The following is a 24,641-nucleotide window of genomic DNA, read 5'->3' as shown; positions in this document are numbered from 1 at the left end:
GCCACAGCACCCAGCCTGATTGATTCATTTTTATCATTTTACTTAAGATATGAGTTATTGGCCAGGTGCAGTAGCTCATGCCTGTAATCCCAGCACTTCGGGAGGCCAAGGCAGGTGGATCACAAGGTTAGGAGATCAAGAACATCTTGGCCAAATGGTGAAAACCTGTCTCTAATAAAAATATGAAAATTAGGTAGGCATGTGGTGCGTGCCTGTAGTACAGATACTCAGGAGGCTGAGGCAGGAGAATCACTTGTACCCGGGAGGTGGAGGCTGCAGTGAACTGAGATCGTGCCACTGCACTCCAGCCTGGGAAAGAAGATATGAGTCATTTACACACCCAAAATTACAGTTATAGTAATCTGTATTTTTCTGTGTACTTACTGTTGCCAGTGAGTTTTGTACCTTCATATGATTTTTTAATTGCTTATTAACATCATTTTCTTTCAGATTGAACTCCTTTTGGCATTTCTTGTAAGACAGGTCTGGTGTTGATGAAATCCCTCAGCTTTCGTCTGTCTGGGAAAGTATTTCTCTTTCATGTTTGAAGGACATTTTTGCTAGATATACTATTTGAAGGTAAAAGTTTTTTCTCCTTCAGCACTTGAAATATTTCAATGCCATGCCATCAATGTCATGCCATTCCCTCCTGGCCTAAAAGGTTTCCACTGAAAAGTCTGTTGTCAGCCCTATTGGAGTTCTATTGTACGTGGGTTTTGTTTTGTTTTTTTTGTTTGTTTTTGAGACAGAGTCTCACTCTGTCACCAGGCTGTGGTGCAGTGGCACAATCCTGGCTCACTGCAAACTTTGCCTCCCATGTTCCAAGAATTCTCGTGCCTCAGCCTCCCGAGTAGCTGGATTATAGGCACACACAACCATGCCCAGCTAATTTTTTTATCTTTAGTAGAGACAGGGCTTTGCCATGTTGGCCAGGCTGGTCTTTAACTCCTGACCTCAAGTGATCCACTTGCCTCAGCCTCCCAAAGTGCCGGATTACAGGCGTGAGCCACCATGCATGGCCTCCATTGTATGTTATTTGTTTCTTTTCTCTTGATGTTTTTAGGACTCTTTTTTTATTCTTGACCTTTGGGAGTTTGATTATTAAATACCTTGAGGTAGTCTTCTTTGGGTTAAATTTGCTTGGTGTTTCATAAGCTTCTTGTACTTGAATATTGATATCTTTTTTAAGTTTGGGTTGGTGTCTCACTAGGTCACATGGCCCCCAAGTCCACTGGTTCTGAGCCCAGCACAACATTAGAACTTCCTAGGAGGTGCAGTCCTTGTGGCCTAGACTGTCTTTCAGGTTTATTTAGCACTGTAGGGCACATTAGCCCATGGTGGCAAAGTTTGCTGAAACTCATGTTCTGACCACTGGGATGGGCAAATTCCCTCTGGCTAGGGCTGGTCTAAATGCTCCCTCTGTGGGTGCTGGCTGAGTTCTGCCCAGTGTTGCTCTTAGCTGCAACAGGGGAGCACTAAATTCCAACGCAGTCCCACAATCACTGCAATCTCCCTCCTTCAAATGCAGAGTCTCTCTGTGCCATGTGACCACTGCTGAGGGCTGGGGGAGGGGAGGTGTCCACAATTCAAGACTGTTTTTCCTACCCTCCTCAGTGTGCTTCTTTCAGTGATATGAAGTCAAAACCAGGTACTGTAAGTGCTCACCTGATTTTTTTTTTTTAATTTTTTTATTTCCATAGGTTTTTGAGGAATAGTTGGAACTGTTTTGAGGAATAGGAACCTACATAAATAAGTTCTTTAGTGGTGATTTGTAAGATTCTGGTGAGCCCATCACCTGAGCAGTATACACCAAACCTGATTTGTAGTCCTTTATCCCTCACCCCATTCCCACCCTTCTCCCCAGGTCCCCAAAGTCTGTTGTGCCATTCTTACACCTTTGCATGCACATAGCTTAGCTCCCACTTATGAGTGAGAACATATGATGTTTGGTTTTCCATTCCTGAGTTACTTCACTTAGAATAATGGTCTCCAATCCCATCCAGGTTGCTGCAAATGTTGTTAATTTATTCCTTTTTATAGCTAAGTAGTATTCCAACACACACACACACACACACACACACACACACACACACACATATATATATCAGTTTATTTTTTAATTTTTATATGGGGTACATATGCAAAATGTGCAGGTTTGTTAAATACGTATACACATGCCATAGTGGTTGGCTGACCCCGTCATCTACATAAGGTATTTTTCCTAATGCTATCCCTCCCTTAGCCCCCTACCTCCCAACAGGCCCCAACATGTGATGTTCCCCTCCCTGTGTCCATGTGTTCACATTGTTCCACTCCCATTTATGAGTGAGAAAGTGATGTTTGGGTTTCTGTTCTTGTGTTAGTTTGCTGAGAATGATGGTTTCCAGCTTCATCCATGTCCCTGAAAAGGATATGAACTCATCCTTTTTTATGGCTGTGCAGTATTCCATGGTGTAAATGTGCCACATTTTCTTTATCCAGTCTATCACTGATGGGCATTTGGGTTGGTTGCTATTGTGAACAGAGCCACAATAAACATACGTGTGCATGTGTCTTTATAATAGAACGATTTATACTCCTTTGGTTATATACCCAGTAATGGGGTTACTGGGTTAAATGGTATTTCTAGTTCTAGATCCTTGAGGAATCACCACACTGTCACAATGGTTGAACTACTTTACACTCCCACCAACAGTGTAAAAGCATTCCTGTTTCTCCACATCCTCTCCAGCATCTGTCTCCTGACTTTTTAATGATCGCCATTCTAATTGGCGTGAGATGGTATCACATTGTGGATTTGATTTGTTTTTCTCTAATGACCAGTGATGATGAGCTTCTTTTCATGTTTGTTGGCTGCATAAATGTCTCCTTTTGAGAAGTGTCTGTTCATATTGTTTGCCCACTTTTTGAGGGAGTTGTTTTTTTCTTGTAAATTTGTTTAAGTTCTTTGTAGATTTCGGATATTAGCCCTTTGTTAGACAGAGAGATTGCAAAAATTTTCTCCCATTCTGTAGGTTGCCTTTTCACTCTGATGATAGTTTCTTTTGCTGTGCAGAAGCTCTTTAGTTTAATTAGATCTCATTTATCAATTTCGGCTTTTGTTTCCATTGCTTTTGGTGTTTTAGTCATGAAGTCTTTGTCCATGCCTATGTCCCGGTATTGCCTAGGTTTTCTTCTAGGGTTTTTATGATTTTAGGTCTTACGTTTAAGTCTTTAATCCATCTCAAGTTAATTTTTGTATATGGTGTAAGGAAGGGATCCAGTTTCAGCTTTCTGCATATGGCTAGCCAGTTTTCCCAACACCATTTATTAAATAAGGAATCCTTTCCCCATTGCTTTTGTCAGGTTTGTCAAAGATCAGATGGCTGTTGATGTGTGGCATTATTTCTGAGGCCTCTGTTTTGTTTCATTGGCCTATATATCTGTTTTGGTACCAGTACTATGCTGTTTTGATTACTATAGACTTGTAGTATAGTTTGAAGTCAGGTAGTGTGATGCCTCCATTTTTTTTTTTGCTTAGGGTTGTCTTGGTTTATGTGGGCTCTTTTTTGGTTCCATATGAAATTTAAAGTAGTTTTTTCCAATTCTGTGAAGAAAATCAATGGTAGCTTGATGGGGATAGCATTCAATCTATATATTACTTTGGGCAGTATGGCCATTTTCACAATATTGATTTTTCCTAACCATGAGCATGGAATGTTTTTCCCTGTTTGTGTCCTCTCTTATTTCCTTGAGCAGCAGTTTGTAGTTCTCCTTGAAGAGGTCCTTCACATCCCTTATAAGTTGCATTCCTAGGTATTTTATTCTCTTTGTAGCAATTATGAATGGGAGTTCACTCATGGTTTGGCTCTCTGCTTGTTTGTTATTGGTGTATAGAAATGCTTGTGACTTTTGCACTTTGATTTTGTATACTGAGACTTTGCTGAAGTTGCTTATCAGCTTAAGGAGATCTTGGGTTGAGACAATGGGGTCTTCTAAATATATGATCATGTCATCTGCACATAGGGACAATTTGACTTCCTCCTTTCCTAATTGAATACCCTTTATTTCTTTCTCTTGCCTGACTGCTCTGGCCAGAACTTCTGATACTATGTTGAACAGGAGTGGTGAGAGAGGACATCCTCGTCTTGTGCTGGTTTTCAAAGGGAATCCTTCCAGCTTTTGCCCATTCAATATAAGTTGACTGTGGGTTTGTCATAAATAGCTCTTTTATTTTGAGATAGGTTCCATCAATACCTGGTTTATTGAGAGTTTTTAGCATGAAGAGCTGTTGGATTTTGTCGAAGGCCTTCTCTGCATCTATTGAGATAATCATGTGGTTTTTGTCATTGGTTCTATTTATGTGATGGATTACATTTATTGATTGTATGTTGAACCAGACTTGCATCCCAGGAATGAAGCCGACTTGAACATGGTGGATAAGCTTTTTGATGTGCTGCTGGATTTGGTTTGCCAGGATTTTATTGAGGATTTTCACATTGATGTTCATCAGGGATATTGGCCTGAAATTTTCTTTTGTTATTGTTGTCTCTGCCAGGTTTTGGTATCAGGATGATGTTAGCCTCATAAAATGAGTTAGTGAGGATTCCCTCTTTTTCCATTGTTTGGAATTGTTTCAGAAGGAATGGTACCAGCTCTTCTTTGTACCTCTGGTGGAATTCAGCTGTGAAACCATCTGGTGGTCCTGGACTTTTTTTGGTTGGTAGGCTACTAAATGCTGCCTCAATTTCAGAACTTGTAATTGGTCTATTCAGGGATTTGACTTCTTCCTGGTTTAGTTTTGGGAGGGTGTAAGTGTTCAGGAATGTATCCATTTCTTCTAGGTTTTCTGGTTTATTTGCATAGAGGTGTGTTTATAGTACTCTCTGATAGTAGTTTGTATTTCTGTGAGATTGGTGGTGATATCCCCTTTATCATTTTTTATTGCATCTATTTGATTATTCTCTTTTCTTCTTTATTAGTCTGGCTAGTGGTCTATCTATTTTATCTTTTCAAAAAGACAGCTCCTAGATTCACTGATTTTTTGAAGGGTTTTTTTGTGTCTCTGTCTCCTTCAGTTCTGCTCTGATCTTAGCTATTTCTTGTCTTCTGCTAGCTTTTGAATTTGTTTGCTCTTTCTTCTCTAGTTCTTTTAATTGTGATGTTAGGGTGTCAATTTTAGATCTTTCCTGCTTTCTCTTGTTGGGATTTAGTTCTATAAATTTCCCTTTACACACTGCTTTAAATGTGTCCTAGAGATTCTGGTACATTGTGTCTTCATTCTCATCGGTTTCAAAGAACATCTTTATTTCTGCCTTAATTTCATTATCCAGTAGTCATTCAGGAACAGGTTGTTTAGTTTCCATGTAGCTGTGGGGTTCTGAGTGTGTTTCTTAATCCTGAGTTCTAATTTGATTGGACTGTGGTCTGAGAGATGGTTTGTTAAGATTTCTGTTCTTTTGCATTTGCTGAGGAGTGTTTTACTTCCAATTATGCGGTCAATTCCAGAATAGGTGTGATGTGGTTCTGAGAAGAATGTATAATCTGTTGATTTGGAGTGGAGAGTTCTGTAGATGTCTGTTAGGTCTTCTTGATCTGGAGTTGAGTTCAAGTTCTGAATATCCTTGTTAATTTTTTGTCTCGTTCATTTGTCTAATATTGACAGTGGGGTGTAAAGTCTTCCACTATTATTGTGTGGGAGTCTAAGTCTCTTTGTAGGTCATTAAGAACTTGCTTTATGAATCTGGGAGTGCTCCTATATCGGGTGCATATATATTTAAGATAGTTAGCTCTTCTTGTTGCACTGACCCCTTTACCATTATGTAATGCCCTTCTTTGTCTCTTGATCTTTGTTGGTTTAAAGTCTGTTTCATCAGAGACTAGGATTGCAACCTCTGCAGTTTTTTTTTTTTGCTTTCCATTTGCTTGGTAAATATTCCTCCATCCCTTTATTTTGAGCCTATGTGTGTCTTTGCACGTGAGATGGGTCTCCTGAATACAGCACACTGATGAGTCTCGACTCTATCAAACTTGCCAGTCTGTGTCTTTTCATTGGGCATTTAGCCCATTTACATTTAAGGTTAATATTGTTATGTGTGAATTTGATCCTGCCATTATTTTAGCTGGTTATTTTACCCATTAGTTGATGCAGTTTCTTCACAGCATTGACAGTCTTTACAATTTGATATGTTTTTGCAGTGGCTGGTACTGGTTGTTCGTTTCCACATTTAGTGCTTCCTTCAGGAGCTCTTGTAAGGCAGGCCTGGTTGTGACAAAAATGTCTCAGCATTTGCTTGTTTGTGAAGGATTTTATTTCTCCTTCACTTATGAAGCTTAGTTTGGCCGGTTATGAAATTCTGGGCTGAAAATTCTTTTCTTTAAGAATGTTGAATACTGGTCCCCACTGTCTTCTGGCTTGGAGGGCTTCTGCTGAGAGATAAGCTGTTAGTCTGATGGGCTTCCCTTTGTGGGTAACCTGACCTTTCTCTCTGGCTGCCCTTAGCATTTTTTCCTTTATTTCAACCTTGGTGAATCTGATCATTACGTGTCTTGGGGTTGCTATTCTTGAGGAGTATCTTTGTGGTGTTCTCTGTATTTCCTGAATTTGAATGTTGGCCTGCCTTGCTAGGTTGAAGAAGTTCTCCCGGATAATATCCTGAAGAGTGTTTTCCAACTTGGTTTCATTCTCCCTGTCACTTTCAGGTATACTGATCAAATGTAGATTTGGTCTTTTCACATAATCCCATATTTCTTGGAGGCTTTGTCCTTTTCGTTCTTTTTTCTCTAATCCTGTTTTGCTTTATTTCATTGAGTTGATCTTCAATCTCTGATATCCTTTCTTCCATTTGATTGATTTGGCTATTGAAACTTGTGTATGCTTCACGAAGTTCTAGTGTTGTGTTTTTCAGCTCCATCAGGTCATTCATGTTCTTCTCTACACTGGTTACTCTAGTTAGCAATTCATCTAACCTTTTTTCAAGATTCTTAGCTTCCTTGCATTGGTTAGAACATGCTCCTTTAGCTTGGAAGCATTTGGTATTACCCACCTTCTGAAGCCTACTTCTTTCAATTTGTTAAACTCATTCTCCATCCAGTTTTGTTCCCTTGCAGGCAAGGAGTTGTGATCCCTTGGAGAAGATGCGTTCTGGTTTTTGGAATTTTCAGCCTTTTTGGGCTGGTTTCTCCCCATCTTTGTGGATTTACCTACCTTTGGTCTGTGAAGTCAGTGACCTTTGGATGGTGTCTCTGAGTGAACATCCTTTTTGTTGATGTTTAAACTATTCCTTCTGTTTGTTAGTTTTCCTTCCAACAGTCAGGACCCTCTGCTGCAGGTCTGCTGAAGTTTGCTTGAGGTCTACACCAGATGCTGCTTGCCTGGGTATCACTGGCAGAGGTTGCAGAACAACAAATATTGTTACTTGTTCCTTCCTCTGGTAGCTTCATCTCAGAGAGGTACCTGCCAGATGCCAGCCAGAACTCTCCTGTATGAGGTATCTTTTGGTCCCTACTGGGAGGTATCTCCCAGTCAGGATACATGAGTGTCAGGGATCCACTTGAGAAGGAAGTCTGTCTGTCATCAGAGCTCACATACTGTGCTGGGAGATCTACTGGTCTCTTCAGAGCTTCCAGGCAGGGACGTTTAAGTCTGCTGAAGCTCTGCTCACAATCACCTCTTTGCCCAGGTGTTCTGTCCCAGGAAGGAGGGGGCTTTATTTATAAGTCCCTGACGGGCTGTTGCCTTTTTTCAGAGATGCCCTGCCCAGTTCAAACCTCCATGCAGCTTTGTTCATAATTTAAGGTTAAAACTGCCTACTCGAGCCTCAACAATGGCGGACACCCCTCCCCGCACCAAGCTTGTGCATCCCAGGCCCAGCTCAGACTTCTATGCTGGCTGCAAGAATTTCAAGCCAGTGGATCTTAGCTTGCTGGTATCTGTGGGGGTGAGACTCGCCAAGCCAGACCGCTTGGCCCCCTTTCCTGGGGAGTGAATGTTTCTGTCTCACTGGGGTTCCAGGCATCACTGGGGTATGAAAAAACAAAATTGCTGTGGCTAACTCAGTGTCTGTCCAAATGTCTGCTCAGTTTTGTGCTGGAAACTCAGGGCCCTGGTGGTGGTATAGGTACCAGAGGGAATCTCCTGGCCTGCAGGTTGTGAAGACCGTGGGAAGAGTGCAGTATCTGGACTGGAGTGCAGGGTACAGACCCTAATGGCGTCTCTTGGCTAGGACAGGGAGTTCCCTGACCCCTTGCACTTCCTGGGTGAGGCAACACCCCTCCCTGCTTCTGTTTGCCCTCCTTGGGCTGCACCTACTGTCCAACCAGTCCCAATGAGATGAACCAGGTACCTCAGTTGGAAATGCAGAAATGACCTGCCCTCTGTGTCAATCTCACTGGGGGCTGCACACTGAAGCTGTTCTTATTTGGCCATCTTGCCAGCAATCCCTGATTTTTGGTTCTTATGAAGATGTTTTTTTATACAGATAGTGGTTAAATTTGATGTCCCTGTCAGGAGACACCTCCACAATTGGTGGAGGCTTCTATTTAGCTGTCTTGCTCTGCCTCCTTTTGTTTTTCTTTTCTTTTTTTGAGACAGACTCTTGCCCAGGTTGGAGTGCAGTGGCACAAAAATGGGTCACTGAAGCCTCGACCTCTGGGACTCAAGCAATCCTTCCTCCTAAGCCTACTGAGTAGCTGGGATTACATGTGTGTATCATCATGCTCAGCTCATTTGTGTTTTTAATTTTTTTGTAGAGCTGAGGTCTTACTATGTTGCCCAAGCTGTTCCCAATGTCCTGGGCTCAAGGGATCCTCTGGCCTCAGCCTCCCAAAAGTACCAGGATTACAGGCATAATCTGTTATTGTTTATGAACTGTGTGCTCCTTACAATTTTCTCGTTGCAAACATTCACTCTTTGATTTAACTCACCATTACTACAACCACTGCCACTCACAGATTTGCCAGAAATTATGTAAATATTTTACTGGTTTTTATTAATCTTTCTTAAATGTACAAGTAGCTTGCATTTATTTCAATGTTTAATACTGGAGATGTTTTGGGTCTTTCTTTAGAACTTTGATGATGTTTTGTTACCAAAAACATGCTAACATGCTGTAGGAACTTAATTCTTGTTTACATAAATTAGCTTTTTTTTTTTTTTTTTTGAGACACAGTCTTCCTCTGTTGGTCAGGCGAGAGCACAGTGGCTCAACCTCAGCTCACTGCAATCTCTACCTCCTGGGTTCAAGTGATCCTTCTACCTCAGCCTCCCAAGTAGTAGGACTGCAGGTTTTTTGTTGTTGTTTTTTTTTTGGTGGAGACTAAAAACACTGTATTGCCCAGGCTGGACTTGAACTCCTGAGCTCATGCAAACCTCCCACCTCAGCCTCCCAAAGTGCTGGGATTACAGGCATGAGGCATTGTGCCTGGTAGGACTATGACAAAATTGGCTTCCTGATATATCATTTCACTTAAAGTTACAGTTTCCAGGTACCTATCAACATTAAGTGATGACTTACTATACAATCCTATAACTATACTGCTGAATTCCATTTGCAAGTACCTTTCTGAGGACGTTTGCATCAGTCTTCATAAGGGATACTAGTCTGTAGTTTTCCCGTAACGCCTTTACTGGCCTTGGTATTAGGTTAATGCTGGCCTTACAGAATGAGTTAAGAGTATTCTCTTATCTTTAATTTTTTGAAAGTCTGAAATGATTGATGCAGCTCTTTTTTAAATGCTTGGTAGAATTCATCAGTGAAGCCATCACGTTTAGAGCTCTTTGGCAAGAGATGTTTGATTATTGATTGACTCTCTTTAGTAGTTACAAATCTACTTTTTAAAAATTTTATTATATATATATATTTTTAAAGGCTAGTCAAGTGAAGCAGTGGGAGTGGAGAAGGACAAGGAAATATCTGCAATTGGTTGTGACCAATTAGTTGTAAACACCACTGCACATGGACCAGCCTCTTTTTTTTTTTTTAATTTATTCATGGCTTAGCCTGGTAGGTTTAGTGTTTCTAGGAATTTGTCCATTTCATTTGGGTTATCCAATTTGTTGGCATACAATTGCTCATAGAACTCTCTATAACCCTTTTTATTTCTGTAGAATTGGTAGTAATGTTCTCATTTTCGTCTCTGATTTGTCTCCTTTGTTGTGTGTAGATCTAGCTACAGATTTGGAAAGTTTTTTGGTCTTTGAATAACCAATTTTTGGTTTCATTTTGATTTTTCTGTATTATTTTTCTAGTTTTTATTTCACTTATATCTATTCTAATCTTTACTACTTTCTTTCTACTGCTAGCTTTGGGTTTAGTTTACTCTTCCTTTTCAGTTCCTTAAATTGGAAAGTCAAGGTTGGTGATTTGATATTATTTTTCTTATTTTTTTTTTAATTGCATTTTAGGTTTTGGGGTACATGTGAAGAACATGCAAGATTGTTTATTTTTCTTATTTTTAAAATTATTTTTAATTTTTGCTTTCTTCAAACTAGACTCTTATTTTTTAATGTAAGACTTTATAGCTAGAAACTTCTCCCTTGGTACTGCTTTTGCTGTGTCTCATAAGTTTTGGCAGGCTGTGTTTTCATTTTCACTTGTCTTTATAAGTATTTTATTATTTGTCTTGTGATTTTTTTTGATCTACTGGTTAAGAGTGTGTTTGTTTCCATGACTTTTTGAATTTTCCAGTTTTCTTTTTGTTATTGATTTCTAACTTCATCCCACTGTGGTCAGTGAAGATACTCGGCTGTCTTTTAAAATCAATTCAGACTTAATTTATGGCCTGTCTTGGAATTTATCCTATGTATACTTGAGAAGAATGTGTATTTCATTGTTGGGTGGAGTGTTCTGTGTATGGTTGTTAGATCTAGTTGGTTTATTGTGTTGTGAAAGTCCTGTATTTCCTTGCTTAGATTTTGATGGTTCTATCCACTATTGAGATTGGGATATTAAAGTCTCCAACTATTAAACATTGCCCAGGCTGTCTCCAACTCCTAGTCTCAAGACACACTCACCTTGGTCTCCCAAAGTGCTGAGATTACATGCATGAGACAACGTGCTCATCCTAAACCATTTTTAGTATATAATGTCCTTCTTTGTCTTCAGTAACCTTTTTTGCTTTGAAGTTTATTTTGTCGGATACTAATATCACCATCCCTAATATTTGGCTATTATTTCATGGAATATCCTTTCCTATCTCTTCACTTTCAACCTGTTTTTGTCTTTGGATCTTACGTCTTACAAATGGCATATTCAGTCATGTATCATTTATGTATGGGTATATGTTCTTAGAAATGCATTGTTATGCAATTTCATCATCATGCAAATATAATAGAAGGTACCTACACAAAACTAGATGGTATGGTATAGCCTATCGCTCCTAGGCTACAAAGCTGTACAGCATGTTACTATACTAAATACTGTAGGCAACCATAACCCAATGGTGTTTGTGTATCTAAACATAGACAATACATAGTAAAAATATGGTATTCTAATCTTACTATTATATTACCATCCTATGTGCATTCCATCATTGACTGAAATGTTATGTGGCATGGGAGTCTTGAATCATGGTTTTTAAAACCATTCTTTTAATCTCTGTCTTTTCATTGATGTTTAACCCATTTACATTTAAAATAATTACTGATGAGGAAATTCTGTCATTTTGCTATTTTCTATATATTTCAGCTTTTTTTGTTCTTCATTTGTTACCTATCTTCTTTTGTGTTTAGTTGACTTTTGTAATGAAACTTTTAACTTCCTTTCTTATCTTCTTTTAGCTATTTTCTTTGTGGTTATCATGGGATTACATTTAACATTCTAAATAAGGATAAATTTATAGCAGCTTAACTTGTAAAACATACAAAAACTGCTCCTAAACCTCTCTGTCCCCACCCCTTTCAGTGATTGATATCTCATAATTACATCTCTATACAACGTGTGTCCAAAACAAACTAATCTATTAGTTCCTTAAATTAAGTAGAAAACAAAATGTGGAGTTACAAACCTGTTGTGAAAATGTTTTCTGGGTACATGACCACAAAGTGCATTGTAGGATGCAGTGACCTAAAAATGCATACCAGTGCTAATATAACTGCTGCTGTCTGTAACATCCCTCCTCCCCTTAGGAGTGTTGACCAGATTCTACAAAACCTAAACAGTTCCTGCAAGCAGAGAATAAACAGATTAAGAAAACAACCAGATGGTTTAACACACCATTATTGACTTTTCCTCCCTTCCTTTCTCTCTTCATGATATAAAAGACTAGATAGGCATGCACTATAAGCACAGAAATCTACCTTGTCTCACTGCTGCCCAAGACTGCCTTGTAAATTTTCCCTGAATAAATCTTTGAGTACTACCAACCTGAAATCATCTGCCTCTTTATTTGGTATGAGCTTGCCTCCACTTGTAGAGGGCAGTTCTCAGTTCTGGCAGGGAATTTTCCCAACAAAACCAAAGTTACAATAATACTAGCTTTTAGACTAATCGTTGGTTTTTGTTAATGCATTAGTCTCAAGTCATGCAGTAAACAAGAAGTGGAGTTACATACCATTGTTACAATAATGCTTTTATAATTGCCCACATATTTGCCTTTACTTACCTTTATTTCTTTATACAGGTTCAGTTACTGTCTAGTGTCCTTTCAACTTGCAGGACTCTATTTAGCATTTCTTATAGAGCAGGTCCAGTGGTAATTAAGTCCTTCAACTTTTGTTTATCTGGAAAGTCTTATCTTCTACTTCAATTTCGAAGGACAGGTTTTGCCAGATATGGGATTCTTGACTGATAAATTTTTTTCTTTTACCACTTTGACTATATTAGCTCATTGTCTTCTGGTCTCTAAAGTTTTTGATAAGAGATCTGCTGATAATCTTATTGAGGATCATTTGTATGTGAAGAGTCATTTCTCTTTTGCTAATTTCAAAATTCTCTTTTGATAGTTTAATTATAATGTATCTCAGTATGGGTTTCTTTGAGTTCATCTTACTTGAAGTTCATTGAACTCCTTGGATATTTATATTCATGTTTTTCATCAAACATGGTAAGTTGTTGGTTGTCATTTAAGTTGTTGGTCATTATTTCTTAAAATATACCAAACTTTTCTCTCTCTTCTCCTGTAATTATCACACTGTGTACGTTGATCTGTTTGAGGTATCCCATAGGTTCCTTAGGCTCCTTTCATGTTTCTTCAATCTCTTTTCTTTCTGTTCCTCAGACTCAATAATTTCCATTATCCTATCTTCAAGTTTCCTGACTCTTTCTTCTAACTGTGCAAATGTGCCTTTGAATCCCTGTTGTGAATTTTTCATTTCAGTTATTGTACTTTTTAGCTCCAGAATTTTATTTTGGTTTCTTTTAGGTTTCCTATCTCTTTTTGATATTTCTATTTTGTTCATACATCATTTTCTTGACTTTCAATTCCTTTTGTTTTTTGAATCTCTTTAGATTTCATTTGACTGGGTTTTACTTTCTGTTTCTTTGTATTCTTTGTGATATTTTTGCTGAAAATCAGACAAGTATTTACTAATGTGCTAACTCTGGAAATCAGATTTTTCCTCTTCCCCAGGGTTTGCTGTTTTTGTTACTTTTTTATTATTTTGTTTTTTGATGGTTGTAAAACCTCTTTGCCTAGGACTGGCCTGAAGTATAAATCTAAGGTCTTCTCAGGTCTTTTCTGAGCCTGCACCTTCTCCTGGGCATGTGCCATGACTTTCTTATTTCTTTCATATATGCAGTTGTGTTAATGTCTGGCTCCCAAAAGGGGAAAAAGAGAAAAATGAATGGGAGTAAAAAGGGAAGCACAGCTCTTTAATTTTCCTGGAAGTCACTTCAACCAGAAGGTGAGGGGCTTGCAACAATGGAAGTGCAACAATAGCTACTGACTCTGCACCTCTGTGATCACAAGTAGCAGTTAGGAATCAGAGCACAGATCTAATGTTTTGAGGACAGTATCCTTTTTGCCCACCCTAGTTCCTATAAGTTGTGTGCAAACCACTCTAGGAACATGTGTACAGCTGCCTGGCATGAGATTCAGTGGTAGGAGATGGTTAGTTGCTACTGTGCTAAGAGTGGACATTGACTTTTTTTTTTTTTTTGAGACAGAGTTTCACTCTGTCACCTAGGCTGGAGTGAAGTGGCGTGATCTCGTCTCACTGCAACCTCTGCCTCCTGGGTTCAAATGGTTCTCCTGCCTCAGCCTTCCAAGTAGCTGGGACTACAGGCATTCACCACCATGCTTGGCTAATTTTGTATTTTTAGTTGAGACAGATTTTGTCATGTTGGCCAGGCTAGTCTTGAACTCCTGACCTCCAGTAATCCACCTGCCTCGGCCTCCCAAAGTGCTAGGATTACAGGCATGAGCCACTGTGTCCCATCTCTCTTTTTTTTTTTGTCTTAAAACAACATGCATTTATTTGGGTCACAATGCTATAGATTGGATATTTGAGCTGGGCTCTGCTGGGCAATTCTTCTGGTCTCTGCTGTACTCACTCATGCAGTTTTTTCCCAGTTGCTAGGTTGGCTAAGTGTTGGCTAGTCTAAGACAGATGGCTCATTGCTGCTCTGCATGACCCCATCCCCTAATAGGCTAGCCCAAGTTTATTCTGTAGCAGCTGAGCAGGATCCCAAAAAAGCAAGTGGAAGCATGAAAGTCCTCTTAAATGCTAAGCTTAAAACAATCATATGATCACTTTCACCACATTCCATTAGGAAAACTTCATAACAAGGCTAGCTTGGACTCTAGGGGTAAGGAAATAGATTCCACCCCTTAATGAAGGGAGTTACAGAGACACATTGCAAATGAATAAATACAGGGAAGAAGAGAGAACTGGAGACATTTTTGCAATCCTCTTCAAAGCATTAGCATATACATTTTGCCTTAGGTTTTATATTCTAAGGGACTCAGGCTATGACAGTGTCCATTACACTAATTTTTTTTTAAAGAAATTGATCAAAATTAACCACAATGTGTTGTCTAAGTCTTACCCTGGAAGCTGCAAGCTTCAATAGATTCTACAGTTCTAAAATACAGTTGTTCTTTGACTTATGATGGAATTGTATCCCAGATAAACCCATCACAAGTTGAAAATATCTTAAGTTAAAAACACACTTTCGACACATTATTTTTAACTTACAATGGGTTTATTTGGGACATAATTTCATTGTAAGTCAAAAAGCATATTAAAATGTAAAACATTTTTGCACTATTGTAAAGTTGAAAAATCTAAGTGAAAGTTTCATCATAAGGTGGAACTGTATGTACATAAGACAGATGCTGCCAGTGTAATTTTTGTCTAGGTGGAGAGACAGATTTCTCGTGCTTCCTATTCTGCCATTTTCCTAAGAGCCTCTCCTATTTGTTTCATTTTCATTCATTCTACATTGGTTAATATTAAACATCTAATATTGTGATTTTACTTTATATATTACTGTGGCTGAACTCTTATGTTTCTATTTTTTTGTTCTCATTGTGATTAATTTCTAAATAGTTTGTAAATCTGCAATTTTGGTTGTGATTTTCTCCTTAACCCAGAATTATTTAAGGCATTTTCCCTTTAGCTTCTGATTGGGTAAATTTCCTTTTATCTTTTTATCTAAAAAATTATTTTTAGTGCTCTGTTATCAGAGCATGTAACTTAAAATAGAGATGTTTTTGGTGTAGTTTAATTTTAAAAATCCATTTTTACAAATGTTTCCTGGTCATTAAAGGTAACTTCTCTATCTGTAAGTTATGAAGGTTAATACAACTGTTAAATCTTGTATTGCTACTTAGGTTCTTTTCAAAATTATTGTCCAACTACTTCCCTGCTGAGGTTTCAAATACAAAGAATGGTATATAATCAAACAATCTAAAGGTGAGGAGAAAGAGAATGTAATGGTTAATACTGAGTGTCAACTTGATTGGATGGAAGGATGCAAAGTATTGATCCTGTGTGTGTCTGTGAGGGTGTTGCCAAAGGAGATTAACATTTGAATCAGTGGGCTGGGAAAGGCACACCCACCCTCACTCTGCGGGGGTACCATCTAATCAGCTGCCAGCATGACCAGAATATAAAGCAGGCAGAAAAAAAAAAAATCTGAAAAGACTAGACTGGCTTAGCCTCCCAGCCTGTATCTTTCTCTTGTGCTGGATGCTTCTTGCCCTCAAACTTCAGACTCCAAGTGCTTCAGCTCTGGGACTGGCTTCCTTTCTCCTCAGCTTGCAGATGGCCTATTGTGGGACCTTGTGATGGTGTAAGCTAATACTACTTAATAAATTCCCTTTTTTATAGGTATTTTTTCCATTAGTTCTGTCCCTCTAGAGAACCCTAACATACAGAATTTGGTACCAGGAGTGATTCTAGAGGAACAGAATATTAAGGATGGAGTTCATTTGTTGGTTTTGGGGTTTCTGGAGTTGACTGCTTAATATGATTAGGCCCCAAAATGCTAAGGACTCTAATAATATGGAGAATACTGATAGTCGTTGGCATGAACTTTTCAGAGACTTAAGCAAAATAAATGTGTGTGATTCTCCTGATTCACCACTTGTGAGATGCAAGGAGTTTAGTGACTCTATATATGATACCTTTGACTATATGTGGAGAACCAAGGAACATAATTGTTTGGTTGCTCCTAAGTTCACTGGACAAAGTGATGAAAGAAAATAATGAACTCAGGGATTCTAACTCTTGGCTTCAGAAGCAGATATTGAGCCTCCAATCTACTAAAATTATCCTGATTGAGGCTTATCTCCTGAAGAGAAAGAGCTGAAATTGTGGAAAAACAGACACAAGGTCTTATCATGCTAGTGGCTGACCTGCAACAAAATATGCATGCACAGCCTCACCAGATGTCTACTGTTAAAGTGATGGCATTGATTGGAAAGTAATGGGACTCTGAAACTTGGAATGGGGACATGTGGGAGGACCCTGATGAAGTTGGAGACACTGAGCTTGTAAACTCTGACAAGCCTTTTTTGCTAGAAGAAACAGCTTCTCCATCCCCAGTAGTGGCCACATCACCTCCCTGACCCACACTGTCATCAGCCTTTCTACCTTTGTCTGAGGATATAAACCCTGCTCTGCCTGAGGCAACAGTGATGGCCTCCTCTGAGGCAGCTGCCAGGCAAGATAACATTGATTCTCCTCAGGAGCCACCCCCAACACCCTTGTTTGCTTCCAGACCTATAACTAGACTCAAGTCCTGGCAGGCTCCTAGAGGTGAGGTTCAGAGTGTGACCCATGAGGAGGTGCATGCCAATCAAAAATAACTGCTTGAATTTTCTAGTTTATATAAGCAGAAATCTGGAGAAGAGGCATGGGAATGGATATTAAGAGTGTGAGATAATGGTGGAAGGAACACAAAGTTGGATCAGGCTGAATTTATTAATTTGGGCTAAGTGGGGATTCTGCATTTAATGTTGTAGCTCGGGGAGTTAAAAAAGGTTCCAACAGTTTATTTGGTTAACTGAAATATGGATTAAAAGATGGCTCACCATGAGTGAGCTGGAAATGTCTGATCTCCCTTGGTTTAATGTAGAAGAAATGATCCAAAGGCTTAGGGAGATTGGGATGGTGGAGTGGATTAGTCACTTTAGACCTACTCATCCTATCTGGGAGGGTCCAGAAGACAGACCCAGAACCCCTTGAAATGAAGGAGAGGTCAGGTCCCCTTGAGGAAGGACCCCACTACATTACCAACAATTTATGCAGTGAATCTTCTATCCTTCCCCAAGGAGACCTCTGGCCTTTTACCAAGGTAACTGTGCATTGGGGAAATGGAAATGATATAAGACATTTGAGGGACTACTGGACATTGGCTCTGAACTGACGTTGATTCCAAGGGACCCAAAATGTCATTGTGGTCCTCCAGTTAACATAGGGGCTTATAGAGGTCAGGTAATTAATGAAGTTTTAGCTCAAGTCTGACTTACAATGGGTCCAGTGGGTCCCTGGACTCATCCTGTGGTCATTTTCCCAGTGCCAGAATGCATAACTGGAATAGACATACTTAGCAGCTGGCAAACCCCCCACACTGGCTCCCTGACTAGTAGGGTGAGGGCCATTATGGTGGGAAAGGCCAAATGGAAGCCATTAGAGCTGCCTCTACCTAGAAAAATAGTAAATCAAAACCAATATTGTGTCCCTGGGGGGACTGCAGAGATTAGTATCACCATCAAGAACTTGAAAGACATAGGGGTGGTGATTCCCACTACATCTCTGTTCAACTTTCCCATTTGGCCTGTACAGAAGAAAGATGGATCTTGGAGAATGACAGTGGATTATCATAAGCTTAACCAAGTTGTGACTCCAGTTGCAGCTGCTGTACCAGATGTGGTTTCATTGCTTGAGCAAATTAACACATTTCCTGATACCTGGTATGCAGCCATTGACTTGGCAAATGCTTTTTTTTCCATTCCTGTCCATACGGCCCACCAGAAGCAATATGCCCTCACCTGGCAAGGCCAGCATATACCTTTACTGTCCTACCTCAGGGGTATATATGACATTATGCTGATTGGATCCAGTGAGCAAGAAGTAGCAAACACACTGGACTTACTCGTGACACAGAAGATGGGAAATAAATCTGACTAAAATTCAGAGACCTTCTACCTCAGCAAAATTTCTAGGGGTCCACTGGTGTGGGTCCTGTCGAGATATTTCTTCTAAGGTGAAGGATAAGTTGCTGCATTTGGCCTCTGCTACAACCAAGAAAGAGGAACTACGCCTAGTGGGCCTATTTGGATTTTGGAAGCAACACATTCCTCACTTGGGTGTGTTACTCCAGCCCATTTATTGATTGACCTGAAAGGCTGCCAGTTTTGAGTGGGGTCCAGGAGAAAGCTCTGCAACAGGTCCAGGCTGCTGTACAGGTTGCTCTGCCACTTGGGCCATATGACCCAGTAGATCCAATGGTGCTTGAGATGTCAGTGGCAGATAGAGATGCTGTTTGGAGCCTTTGGCAGGCCTCCATAGGTGAATCACAGAAGAGGCTTCTAGGATTTTGGAGCAAGGCCCTGCCATCTTGTGCAAATAACTACTCTCCTTCTGAGAGACAGCTCTTGGTCTGTTACTGGGCTTTGGTGGAAACTGAACATCTGACTATGGGTCATCAAGTCACCATGCAACCTGAACTACCTATCATGAACTGGGTGCTTTCTTACCTATCTAGCCATAAAGTGAGTCTTGCACAGCAGCATTCCATCATCAAATGGAAGTGGTATATACGTGATCAGCTAGAGCAGGTCCTGAAGGCACAAGTAAGTTACACGAGGAAGTGGCTCAAATGCTCATGGTCTTCACTCCTGCCACCCTGACTTCTCTCCCCAAGCCTGCACCGAAGGACTCATGGGGAGTTCCCTATGATCAGTTGACAGAGGAAGAGAAAACTAGGGCCTGGTTCACAGTTCTGCACGATATGTAGGCACTACCCAAAAGTTAACAGCTGCAGCACTACAGCCCCTTCCTAGGACATCCCCAAAGGACAGCAGTGAAAGGAAATCCTCCCAGTGGGCAAAACTTTGAGCAGTGCACCTGGTTGTGAACTTTGCATGGAAGGAGAAATGGCCAGATGTGCAAGTATATACTGATTCATAGGCTGTAGCTAATGGTTTGGCTGGATGCTCAGGGACTTGGAAGAAGCATGATTGGAAAACTGGTGACAAAGAAGTCTGGGCAAGAGGTATGTGGATGGGCCTCTCTGAGTTATCAAAAACTGTGAAGATATTTGTGTCCCATGTGAGTGCTCACCAATGGGTAACCTCAGCAGAGAATTCTGATAACCAAGTGGATAGGATGACCCCTTCTGTGCACACCACTCAGCCTTTTTCCCCAGCCATCCCGTCATTGCCCAATGGGCCCATGATCAAAGTGGCCATGGTGGCAGGGATGGAGGTTGCATATAGGCTCAATAACAGGAACTTCTACTCACCAAGGCTGACCTGGCTATGGCCACTGCTGAATGCCCAATTTGCCAGCAGCAGAGACCAACACTGAGTCCTTAATATGGCACCATTCCTTGGGGTGACCAGCCAGCTACCTAATGGCATGTTGATTATACTGGACCTCTTCCATCATGGAAAGGGCAGAGGTTTATCCTCACTGGAATAAATACTTAATACAGATATAGGTTTGCCTATCCTGCATACAATGCTTCTGCCAAGACTATTATCTGTGGACTCACAGAATGCCTTATCCACCATCATGGTATTCTATACAGCATTGCCTCTGACCAAGGCACTCACTTTATGGCTAAAGAAGTGTGGCAGTGGGCTTATGCTCATGGAAGTCACCATATTCCCCATTATCCTGAAGCAGATGGATTGATAGAATGGAATAGCCTTTTAAGTCACAATTACAACATCAACCAGGTAACAAAACTTTGCAGGGCTGGGGCAAAGTTCTCCAGAAGGCCATGAATGCTCTGAATCAGTGTCCAATATATGGTACTATTTCTCCCATAGCCAGGATTCACAGGTCCAGGAATCAAGGGGTGGAAGTGAAAGTGGCACCACTCATCATCACCCTTAGTGATTCACTAGCAAAATGTTTGCTTCCTGTTCCCATGACATTACGTTGTGCTGGCCTAGAGGTCTTAGTTTGTGAGGGAGGAATGCTGCCATAAGGTGACATAACAGCAATTTCATAAAACTGGAAGATTGCCACCTGGACACTTGGGGCTCCTCTTAGCTTTAAGTCAACAGTCTAAGAAGGGAGTTACAGTGTTGGCTGGGGCAACTGACCCAGACTACCAAGATGAAATCAGTCTACTACTCCACAACGAAGGTAAGAGAGAGTATGCATGGAATACAGGAGATCCATTAGGGCATCTCTTAATATTACCATGCTCTGTGGTTGAAGTCAGTAGGAAACTACAAAAGCCCAATCCAGGCAGGACTACAAATGACCCAGACCCTTCAGGAATGAAGGTTTGGGTCACTCCACCAGGAAAATAACCATGACCTGCTAACGTGCTTGCTGAAGGCAAAGGGAATATAGAATGGGGAGTAGAAGGCAGCTAGTCATCTATACTAGCTACAATCAAGTGACCAGTTGCAGAAATGAGGACTGTAATTGTCATTATTTCCTCCTTTTGTTAAAAACATGTTTGTGCATATATACACTTGTACTAAGAAAATATCTTCATTTTATTTTCTTTTTGCTTTATCATGTGACATAGACTGACTTCATATCATCATTTAAGTCTTATTAACTTTATGTAATAGCATTTGGGTTGGGGATTGGTGCATTTCTGGTTGTACAAAGGATAGTTGTATTACGTTAGGTGTAATTATGACCTTATTACTGTCTTTATTTGAAGATTATGAATGATCTCAGGAGATGTGTATGTGTTCAAGTTGATAAGGGGTAGACTTGTGATGGTTAATACTGTCAATTTGATTGGATTAAAGGATGCAAAGTATTGATCTTGAGTGTGCCTGTGACAGTGTTGCCGAAGGAGATTAACCTTTGAGTCAGTGGGCTAGGAAAGGCAGACCCACCCTTAATGGGGGTGGGCACCATCTAATCAGCTGCCAGCACAGCCAGAATATAAAGTAGGCAGAAAAACATGAAAAGACTAGACTAGCTTAGCCTCTCAGCCTACAGCTTTCTCCTGTGTTGGATGCTTCCTGCCCTTGAACATTGGACTCCAAGTTCTTCAGCTTTGAAACTCAGAATGGCTTCCTTTCTCCTCAGCTTGCAGATGCCTATTGTGGGACCTTGTGATCATGTGTGTTAATACTATTTAATAAACTCCCTTTATATATAGTTCTATCCCTCTAGAGAACCCAGACTAATAAAGAGAATGAGATAGAGGAGGAGAGAACAGAAGCCATGATTGCACTTTTTACATGTATCAAATATTTGCAAGTCTTGCTAATTCACAATCTGGGTTTATTAGCTAGAAGAATCCCATTACCACAGACATATTCATCTTGAGTTTATTGTCCAATACAGAAGGTCTGCCATCCTAGCTTCCTGTCTGCCTACAAATGGGCAGAGCCATTTTTAACACTTCTTACCCTGAACATACTTCAATTCATTTAGAATTCTTGAAGTCCAGGCCAAGCACCTCTAAGATAAAATTTAGCATTCTATTTTGTCCAAGTGTTCACTAATGGTTCCATATTAACTTGCTTCTGCAGACAGATTATAAATTCCTTGTGGGCTAAAATCACACCTTATTTTGTATCTTCCCCTTGCCCCAACCACAAGCGTAGTACTGAGTACATAGTTCAAATTCCATTAACTCCACAATGATCCTACATATGAAGATATGATTTGAAGAATTCTGAAACTCAGTAAGCTAACCTATAAAAGAATACTAGTTTACTATTTATGTACTGAAATTAATGCCCTAGTATGATGTCTGGGGTTACTAAACACAGTGATATGGTAATTTGGTGAGAGACAGGAAGGCCAATGCCACACTTCTCGGGGCAACTGGAATTGTGCCTTCAAAGGAGAAGTAATTCCCACTATCAACTGGGATGAACAGGATACCAGAATTGTGAGAAGAGCCCTTCTGTAGGCTCAAGGAGTGTGAGTAGCATTCAAAGAGGAGGGAGGGAGGGAGGATTTTTGTCCCCAAGTGGCATTTGGCAACATTTTGAGACAGTTTTGGTCAGTGGTGAGGTGCTACTGGCATTTACTGGGTAGAAGCTGGGGATGCTGATAAAATAAACATCCTACAACGCACAAGACAACCTTTCACAACAAAGAATTATCTGGCTTAAAATGTCAATAGTACCAAGGTTGAGAAACTCTTTCTTTTACAGGCAAGGGAATTCTTTGTCCTCCATGCTCAGACCTGAATTTAAAGAGTAAAATTATCTAAAAGCTGTTTCTGAGTAAGACAAGTTAGAAAATGGGCACTGTCACCAGGAGGTGGTATCTCTAGTTAAAAAAAAAAAAAAAAAAGCTAAAACTGAGTAGTCCTATTTTGTATATAAGATTATCCTTATGCTATTCTATTTTTTACTTTTATGTTTTAGAGCTGGGAGTCTCTCTGTGTTACCCAGGCTGGAGTACAGTGGTAAAGTCATAGCTCACTGCAGCCTTGAACTCCTGGGCTCAAGAGATCCTCCAACCTCAGCCTCCTGAGTAGCAGGAACTAGAGGTGTACACAACCACACTCACATATTTTTTTTTTTTTGAAATAGGGTTTCATTCTGTTGCTCAGGCTGGAGTGCAGTTTCACAATCTCAGCTCACTGCAAACTCCACCTCTCTGGTTCAAGCGATTCTCCTGTCTCAGCTTCCCGAGCAGCTGGGATTACAGGCACCCGCCATCATACCCGGCTAATTTTTGTACTTTAGTAGAGACAGGATTTCATCATGTTGGCCAGGCTGGTCTTGAACTCCTGACATCAGGTGATCTAGCTACCTCGGCCTCCCAAAGTGCTAGGATTACACTTTCATCTTATTTCTATAAACTAGGTGAGTAAACTTTTTTTTTTCCTAGCAAACATAACTTGGTATATTAGTGACTGTAGAAAGTCTTTTTACAGCAACAGAAATTACCCTATATCAAGGCTTTTGCAAATTCCTGGCATCTCCGGGCATGTTTAGGTTTTACCACTCATGTGAAATGTTCTGACTACATTTTCATTTCATCTGATGGAATAAGCAGCTTCTCTCTCCTTTCCTAGAACTTTTAGTGCTCTATTGTCCTCCTCACTTTAGTTAAGGCCTGCCATGTTCTCCTCTTCGACAGTCCTTGACTTTCCCAACAGCATATCCATCTGCTCAAACAGATGTCACTGCAAAACAAAACAAACTTTTAACAAAAAGCAATCTGTTTGTGTATTTGGGACCTTTTATATTACAATATAGCATGTGTTTTCTCAGAAGAATTCACGGAGATTCTTTAGGTTTGGGGGTTTAATCTATTGATATTATCCTTAGGTAGACAAAGACAACCTCTAAGTGCGTCAATCTTTAACCACGACATTATCATCACCCAGGCACTAAGACATAACTAGGGCATAACGAGTTTTATTTCTACCAGAGGCGCCTAGTAATTCCCTTCAATGCCCCCAGGTGGCCGACATGTGATGTGCTCTACTTTTTGGGCTGGGGACATTAGCCCAACAAGTTTTGGCCACAAGGATCACGTGGATATTCTTGGGGACTTGGGGATGCCTAGCGAAATGTGCTGCACCTAGGCAGTGGGAGGCCTCGAACTCCCGCCTGCTCTCCGGCAGCCCACAGCAATGCGCCTGCCAAGACCTTAGGCTGCAAAACTCAGCGCGGCCCAGAGCTAGCCTCCAAGTGCACCTCGCGCAGGGCAGGCTTTCGGTGACGTCTCGCGTCCCACCCATTCAGCCCTGGACTCTATCCCAACTCCCGCAGTTCACAGAGACGGCGGCGGCGGTAAGTGCAGCCGATGCCACATCCCTAGCGGCAGGCTGAGGGAACCTGCCTCCTCTCCGGGGCGACCCAACGATACGTCGATGCCGGAACCGAACCCGACGCCGGAGTCCGGCGACGTCCTTACCGTTGCTCGCCAGGCACACGCCCCTGTCAGAGGCGACTCTGCGGCCCTCTCGCGAGAGAGCGCCGGTGGTACCTCCTTCCTCTCAGCTGTCTTTCTCTCCCCGCCCCCGGAGTGATTGCGCGGCTTCCTCCAGAGGGCGGGAACCTTGGACGTGGCGGGGCTGGGTCAGCCAGGGCGCTGG

General features: G+C 40.8%; 1 long non-coding RNA gene across 1 annotated transcript in view; it reads right to left on the bottom strand.

Annotated features, from left to right (window-relative positions):
* The window catches only part of LOC135277788 (uncharacterized), a 40,538-nt gene extending 15,990 nt beyond the window's left edge, over nucleotides 1–24,548 (bottom strand). Inside the window, exon 1 of the long non-coding RNA XR_010345375.1 lies at nucleotides 24,461–24,548. This is a non-coding gene — a long non-coding RNA (uncharacterized LOC135277788). The remainder of the gene's footprint in view (nucleotides 1–24,460) is intronic.
* Between the last annotated feature and the right edge of the window lie 93 nt (nucleotides 24,549–24,641).

The sequence above is a fragment of the Aotus nancymaae genome, unplaced genomic scaffold (genome assembly GCF_030222135.1).
Source record: "Aotus nancymaae isolate 86718 unplaced genomic scaffold, 86718_ANA_hifiasm-v0.15.2.pri h1tg000033l, whole genome shotgun sequence".
NCBI classification, from domain to species: Eukaryota; Metazoa; Chordata; class Mammalia; order Primates; family Aotidae; genus Aotus; species Aotus nancymaae.
Note: the sequence above shows the minus strand (reverse complement) of the source record. Positions and strands in the feature narration are given on the sequence as shown.